This window comes from Pezoporus flaviventris, unplaced genomic scaffold (genome assembly GCF_033815535.1).
Source record: "Pezoporus flaviventris isolate CSIRO_AGI_PZ_B2104156 unplaced genomic scaffold, CSIRO_AGI_Pfla_v1 ptg000003l, whole genome shotgun sequence".
Classification (NCBI taxonomy): domain Eukaryota; kingdom Metazoa; phylum Chordata; class Aves; order Psittaciformes; family Psittacidae; genus Pezoporus; species Pezoporus flaviventris.
The window spans coordinates 7,629,966-7,637,456 of record NW_026892551.1 but is presented as its reverse complement, the minus strand read 5'-3'; positions in this window follow the sequence as shown (position 1 = coordinate 7,637,456).

Genomic DNA, 7,491 nt, shown 5'->3' with positions numbered 1-7,491 from the left:
TTGTTTATATTCTGACTTAAGTTCAAAGGCAACTAAGCTAGCATTACAAGGCACCACTGCAACAGTGCGACACTGTGGTTTTTAACGCAGTTGTATTGCAAACACAGAACAAAAGGGTGGTTCCTAATCCAAGGGGGTTATTATTTATGCAGAGCTTTATTTTAGATATAAGAAAATCAATTTGGGCATAAAGCCTGCTCAGGAGCTGTATATACGGAAAACATATATAATGATGAGCAGACTGAAAGTTATTTAGAACAAAACCATTATCAGTGCTCTGCAAAACAGTGTCAAAGGACATCTACGTTGAATGATCAGCATAATTTTGATACTGAAAAGATAATTTTTATTTTATAGCTTTCTCAAATAGATTTTTGTATTGTGTTATAAGCGTTAGGAGAAATGCCAATACATCAGACTTACTGACCTAGCAGTAATTTACCATAAACATACACTCAGCTTCTCTCTGTTCCTGTAGGACAGAGACCATGCATTACAGTTACTATTAAAGCAATACTGGCACTACGAGAGCACGGAATTACTTCTGCATCTATTACTTGGTCTTTCCTCTTCTAGTTGATTAAAAAAATTATTTTCAGATGACATCCAGTCCTTAACTGTTTGGTTTTTTTGTGTACAACCAGTTTAAAAAAAAAGTCACTTTCAGATTAATGGCTGAACAAATGTTTGAATAATCTTTTTCCTAAGAAATACACAGTAATATTTCTGCTTAATCATCTCTTATTGATAATCAAAAAAAAAAACAAAACCCAAACAATTATTGCCAAGATCAGAGTGGAAATGTCTTGTCCAAATAGGACTTCATAACAGCAACGTATTTCTTCTTGCATCATCCATCTGTATTGGCTTTCCATGCACAGACCATATTGCTACTGGTATTTTCTATCATTTCCTCAGTTTATTTATTTTTTCCAAAAGATCTCAAGGGTTTGTGGATTTTTTGTTATTGTTTTCTAACTGAAAGTATTTTCTCACAAATTTCCCACATTCCTTCACAGTTTGGTGTGTATTTACATTCTATAGCCGCATTTCTGCTCTACTGTCATCAGTTTTATCGACTCTGCCTTACTCCTGCACATTCCATTCTACCCCATTTGTTAAATGGAAATTTCAAAGCAAGATGGGGGTTTTTTTTTGTTTGTTAAACACTGTTTATTTCCACAGCAGCACTTTGGCTATTGTCAAGACTATGTTTTTAACATCAGTTCTCTATCTGAAAAAAAAAACACTGAAAAACTACACCATGTAAGTTTTACAGAACTGCAATTGCTTCTTGGTTTTGTTGTTTGTTGTTTTTTTCAGGTAGTGCCCAACATTGGTGTTTGTTACATACAAGTATTCAAATTATTATGCTTTATTACAAGGCATTTTCAAAAAAATAAGCTATAAACTTACAGATTTTAAAGAAAGGAGATAGATAGTTTTAAAGAGAACAACTTCAAACTGGCACACACTTGTGTTTACGCCTGGGATTCTCCTGCTTTGCACTGAATTCTCTAAAAGACCACATGCCTCTCCAAAGAGGTAGGATTTAGAAGGTCTTTCCTACTTAGCATCAGACACTTCCCTGTCACCTGTGTGAAATGGTGTCAGCCGTTGCATCCAGTCTTCACAGCGACATCCAGTCTGGATCGCATTATGTGGAAATATGAGTTTTTAAGAAAAATCTACTCTGAGAGACAAGCACATGCTGCCTCAGCATTTATTTATGGACTCTATACCATTTCCTCTAGATTCACAGCTTACTCTGCAATGCTGGCTAAGCACTTGTCTTCCAGTGGCAGCTCACTATGCTCTTTTTTTTTTTCTGCAAAACCACCAAGCTACACTGAAGAAGCTATGCTGCTGCTAATGTGACCACTAGCTCCCTGAATTTGTCTGAAGTGTAGCTATGTCTGCCAGATAATGTGCCTTCACGTCCCTGGTCTCCTGCTTTACAGCAAAAGTTATTAATGTAGGTTGTAAGAGAGACAACGGAGACACAGGGATCTGACCATGCTACTAATTTAGACAAAGTGCAGCCACACACTATGACAGGCTTGTCAGAATATACCTGAACTAGTTTCAAACTGTCTCTGTGACTAACAGGAAATAGCCATGGCAGTACAGAAATCCATGCAGACTGCAAAATCAAATGAGGACCAAGGCAAATATTTGAGAGGTTTCCCACCCTGAGCTCTGTGTTGCAGCAATGAATGATATTTAAAGCTGGTTCAGGTATATCAGCATGGTATTTGGGCATATCCAAGGACCAGATTTATTAAGACTATACACATGTACATACACACTGAACAGAAATATCTGATGACAATGTAATTGAAAATTGTAATTCAGTGTGCCCTCAGCAAATTTGCCAATGACACCAAGCTGTGTGGTTCGGTTGATACGCTGGAGGGAAGGAATGCCATCCAGAGGGACCTTGACACGCTTGTGAGGTGGGCTGATGCCAACCTCATGAAGTTTAACCATGACAAGTGCAAGGTCCTACACCTAGGTCAGAGCAATCCCATGCACAGCTACAAGTTGGGCAAAGAAGAGATTCAGAGCAGCCCTGCAGAGAAGGCCTTGAGGGTGCTGGTCGATGAGAAAATGAACATGGGCCAGCAGTGTGCGCTTGCAGCCCAGAAAGCCAACCGTATCCTGGGCTGCATCAAAAGGAGTGTGACCAGCAGGTCGAAGGAGGTGATCCTGCCCCTCTACTCTTCTCTTGTGAGACCTCACCTGGAGTATTGTGCGCAGTTCTGGTGTCCTCAACATAAAAAGGACATGGAACTGTTGGAATAAGTGCAGAGAAGAGCCGTGGGGATGATCAGGGGACTGGAGCACCTCCTGTATGAAGACAGGCTGAGGAAGTTGGGGCTGTTTAGCCTGGAGAAGAGAAGGCTGCATGGAGACCTCATAGTAGCCTTGCAGTATCTGGAGGGGGCCTATAGGGATGCTGGGGAGGGACTCTCCATTAGGGACTGTAGTGACAGGACAAGGGGTAATGGGTTAAAACTTAAACAGGGGAAGTTTAGGTTGGATATAAGGAGGAAATTCTTTCCTGTTAGGGTGGTGAGGCACTGGAATGGGTTGCCCAGGGGAAGTTGTGAATGCTCCATCCCTGGCAGTATTCAAGACCAGGTTGGACGAGGCCTTGGGTGATATGGTTTAGTGTGAGGTGTCCCTGCCTATGGCAGGGGGGTTGGAACTGATGATCTTCAGGTCCTTTCCAACCCTAACTATTCTATGATTCTATGAAAATCTGTATTCAGCTATGAAATCTTAAAAGTAGCCCCGTATTCCTATTAATGATGCCTCTGGCATTGCCTATGTTGCCTAAAAAAGGAAAGAAAAAGATGAAGCAAAGCATGCCAACCTCCTGCTGTTTCTTTCTAAAAGTTCAGTCCCAGTGGTTTCTTTAAGCCAACTTCCTGCTTAAAGTAGCTATGTAAACCCATACAGAGATCAGGTATCTTGTGCAGTTTACATAACCAAGAACATGGAATTAAAGAGTTTATAAACTGAGTTTGAAAACAGTGAGGTAAACAAACAGAGTCAATAAATTCAGAGCCTGGTTTCATGTCAGTCAGTGAATAATTTAGGTACATCAATTACATTAAGATACACATTTGGAAAAATTTATTTACCACCAAATTACCTGTATTTGAGGTTTGAAAACCAAAGCTTAAGATACAAAACAAATCCTGAAGAAAACTATTCAAGTATTTGAATAGACATTATATAGAAGCTTTTATTCTAAATGACTTACAAAGACAGCAGAGTAGGGCAGTAAGTGTAATATTTACTTAAGATAGTGCAGAACCGTAGAATAACAGAAATATGCAGTATGTTTTTTTTTTGTGTGTTTATTATGATAAAATGAACCTAGTTCTGGAATCTAAGTAAGTTCCATCAGAAACCTTAAAAAATTGAATAGGCTTATAGAGGCAAAGAATTGTAAAGTTCAATATAGCTCTTATTTGCTGGCCTTTGTCTCAATAATGAATGAAAAACAAGTTTAAAATCTCTTAGGTCTTGTACTGCTTGCTTGTGTGTGCTTATGTTCAGACTTGTCTGAGTTCAGATCACATCCTTCAAGTCAACTTTTCACAGATCTGAGTTGCAACAGCTGTTACTACCAAGATTCTCTTCTTGGCTTTTTTTCGTGGTGGAGCAAAGTTGACACTGTTGGAAACTTGCTGACCAACAGCAATTAAGTTTCTTCTTTTGTAAAACAAATCTGAAGCAATACTTTCTTTTAAATGCCATTTTGATACTTCTTTGTTTACAGGCTATTTAGAACACTATTTATATTTCCTTAAATACAGGTATTTTACAATAAACAATTTACTGTGTGATTACAGTGCTAACCATTACTGTCACTGCAGGCCTTTACGGTTTAAGAAGGTTGAACTGGAAAATTAAAACTAGTATTGAAGTGTTTTAGTCAACATGGGCTATTCTTTCAACAAGTCCTAACAGTTCTGAAATACACATTCAGTTCTCACGTTAAATATATATTTTGTACACGTGAGTACAAGAGAGACACAGACACACTGGAGAGTGTCCAACAAAGGGTCACCAAGGTAATAAAGGGACCAGAGCACCTCTCCTGTGAGGAAAGTCTCCGAGACCTGGGACTCTTAGCTTTGAGAAGAGAAGGCTCTGGGGGGGTCTTATCAATGTATATAAACACATGAAGGGAGAGTGCAAAGAGGGTGCAGCCAGGCACTTCTCAGTGGTGCTCAGAGACAGGAGCAAAGGCAATGGACAAAACCTGAAACATAGGAGGTTCCCTCTGAACATCAGGAAAAGTGTTTTGTTTTTTTTTACTGTGAGAATGATTGAGCACTGGCACAGGTTGCCCAGAGAGCTTCTCATGTCTCCATCCTTGGAAATTAGGCCAGAGGACATCAAGAAGTCACTTCTAACCTCAATTTTTTTATAATTCAAAGATGCCTTAGTGCTTGACCATTACTTTGCATGATAGGTTAATATTGTGCCATAGTCACAACCTCTGGAACCGGACAGTTAAATTAAAATATAGAAATAGCACTATTTTGAAAATACAAAGATCTGGCAGAAATTCAGGTCATCCTTTTTCAGCCTTCTACCATCACAATGACACAGCCTTCTACCTAGTTAAAAAAAAAAAAAAAAAGTACAATGTTCCAGAAAGAATAAGAATTAAAAGATGGGCATACTTAAAGCCTAAATTAGTCACATTGTCTGTTTGAAGGATGTCTCGTAAGTACACTTCCTGAAGATAACATTCCTGAAGAAAAAGAAGTTGGGTCTCTGAGTATCTCCTAAGCTGTATCACCAATCCAAAATTTGTCCCCAGATAAGGAACTCCTTCCCCCCCCCCCTTTATTACCTATACTAAATCTACCCCTGCCTCAAGTGACTCTTTTCCTAAGCTCTACAGAGTATTTTCTATTTTCCCTGTTACAGATACTCTGGTTCTTGCCTATTGCTTCTTCTTCCATTAAAAGTGATTTGCACAAGCTCAAAACTGAAAGTTACACCTCAATAAATGCTTGCTCAATTGTATTCTAACATTTACAGACTGCAGTGCTATTTGGCCCAAACTGGACTTTATAGGACAGTGTGTTCCACAGAGCTGAGAAACAAAAAAACACTTGCAAAAACCATGGAGGACAGGCAACATCTTCAGACTTTGAGATCAACAGTCCATTTATGATTTGAACACCACTTTCCTGGGCTCAGATGTTGCATGCAACACTTCAGAAATATTTTACTTTGGGGAAGTTTGTTTCTAACAATATAGGAGATAACAGAAGTTAAACCTATTACACAAATGGTCCAAATTCCATTTCCCATGAAATCTGGTCATATAATTTCCTTCTATTTGGTAAGTGAAGCACAGTGCAGTACTCTACAAACTATTCTTAACCTCAGTATGACCTCTACTAATAACTGTTCCTTTTAAACCAGAATAATTAAACACAGAAACTTTAATTATGTGGAGCGGTAAAGAGGAAAAAGGAGGAAATCCTGATAGGAAAATAATAACATTAATCCATTTCTAACCTGTATTTCTCTGCCAACTTTGATTCCTAAATGATAGGGCTTTTGATGTGTAGCAGAGTTCTTGTATTAGGAACATAATAAATACAAGCAGCAACACAGTAGGCCTGAACTTCCCAAACTTGTTTTGTTTGGGTAGTTTCAGTAACTGCTGCATTAGCCAGATACGGGCTGCAAGCACATGCAGAAAGCCCCACGTTTCTACCTCCTCCTCCTCCCTCAGAATCCTGCATGCATACACTCCCACCCTGTCTGGAAACAAAAGTGCAAACTGGCTCCCCAGTTCTCTGCCCTCCTACTCGCACACACTGGAACTTGACTCCACAACCCTGAGTCCTCACCCAGATTACCTGTAATGACTGCCTACACAAAAACACCCTGCTGCACAGGTCAGCCTCCATACTGGCAAACAGCCTGCATGAAGGTGCTTATCTGGGCCGTGGGATAAAGTTTTGCATGCGAGACGCTAGTGACAGCAGGAACTGCTTTTGTGCAAGCATTTACCTTGTAGATCCGTTATACTCCAGCACAAACAGCAGGAACTGCAGCTACAGCTATTGCTGAATTGTTTCATACCACAGTTGCATGTCTGACAGTTTGGGAACCTAGGGACAAGTCAATTTCACATGATATGCCACTATAGGTGGTGTTTTTCACTGATTTAGCCCAGGTCATAAACATATAAGCATTTATGGTTTTATGGAAGAAGCGAGAAGTCACACATTCTTGTCATACAGTGGTGTTTTATCTTCAACGGGACAGCAAAAGGGCTCATGACTCGTAATTACTTTAGGTAGATACCCATTTAAAATCAATACTATCAATACTCCCTGTCCCCAAGATGTCTTCTGTGGCATTATCCTACTTCTTGTCCCAGGGAGGCAAGTGTCTAGGCAAGGCATGGGTTTTGAGACACAACAGCCTCACGGGATAGTGCTGCACACGAAAGTGAAAGGGCTGACACACTCAGTCATGAGCTAGGCAGCACGTACACCACCTGGGAAGAGGCCGAGGGCAGCCGCCACCGTGGCCAGTGTGCTCAGCGCCTCACACCTCAGCACAGCACAGTGTGCAGGCCCGCGGCAGAGCCAGAGCCTCTAGTAGCCCCCGGCCTAGGGGATCGACAGGAGGCACAAAGCCCCAGTGCCCTCAGCAGGGGCAGTGAAGACGGCGATTCTCAGAAGCGGGCGATCGAAGGTAACACGGGTAGAGAAGTGAGCCTGGGACGGCAGACAATGGAGCAAGAGCGCTACCAACAAGAACATAACTCCTACTACCCCCTGCCCACACGTCAAGGCCGCGCTCAGAGCCACCTCCGCGCATGTGCGAGAGGCAGCGTCGTGACGTCACACCTGCGGCGTGAATCGGCAGGCAGCTCCCCTGTCTGGGGGTGGGCTATGCGCCGGCTCCGCCCCCGGGGCGGGCAGAGGGGCGGTC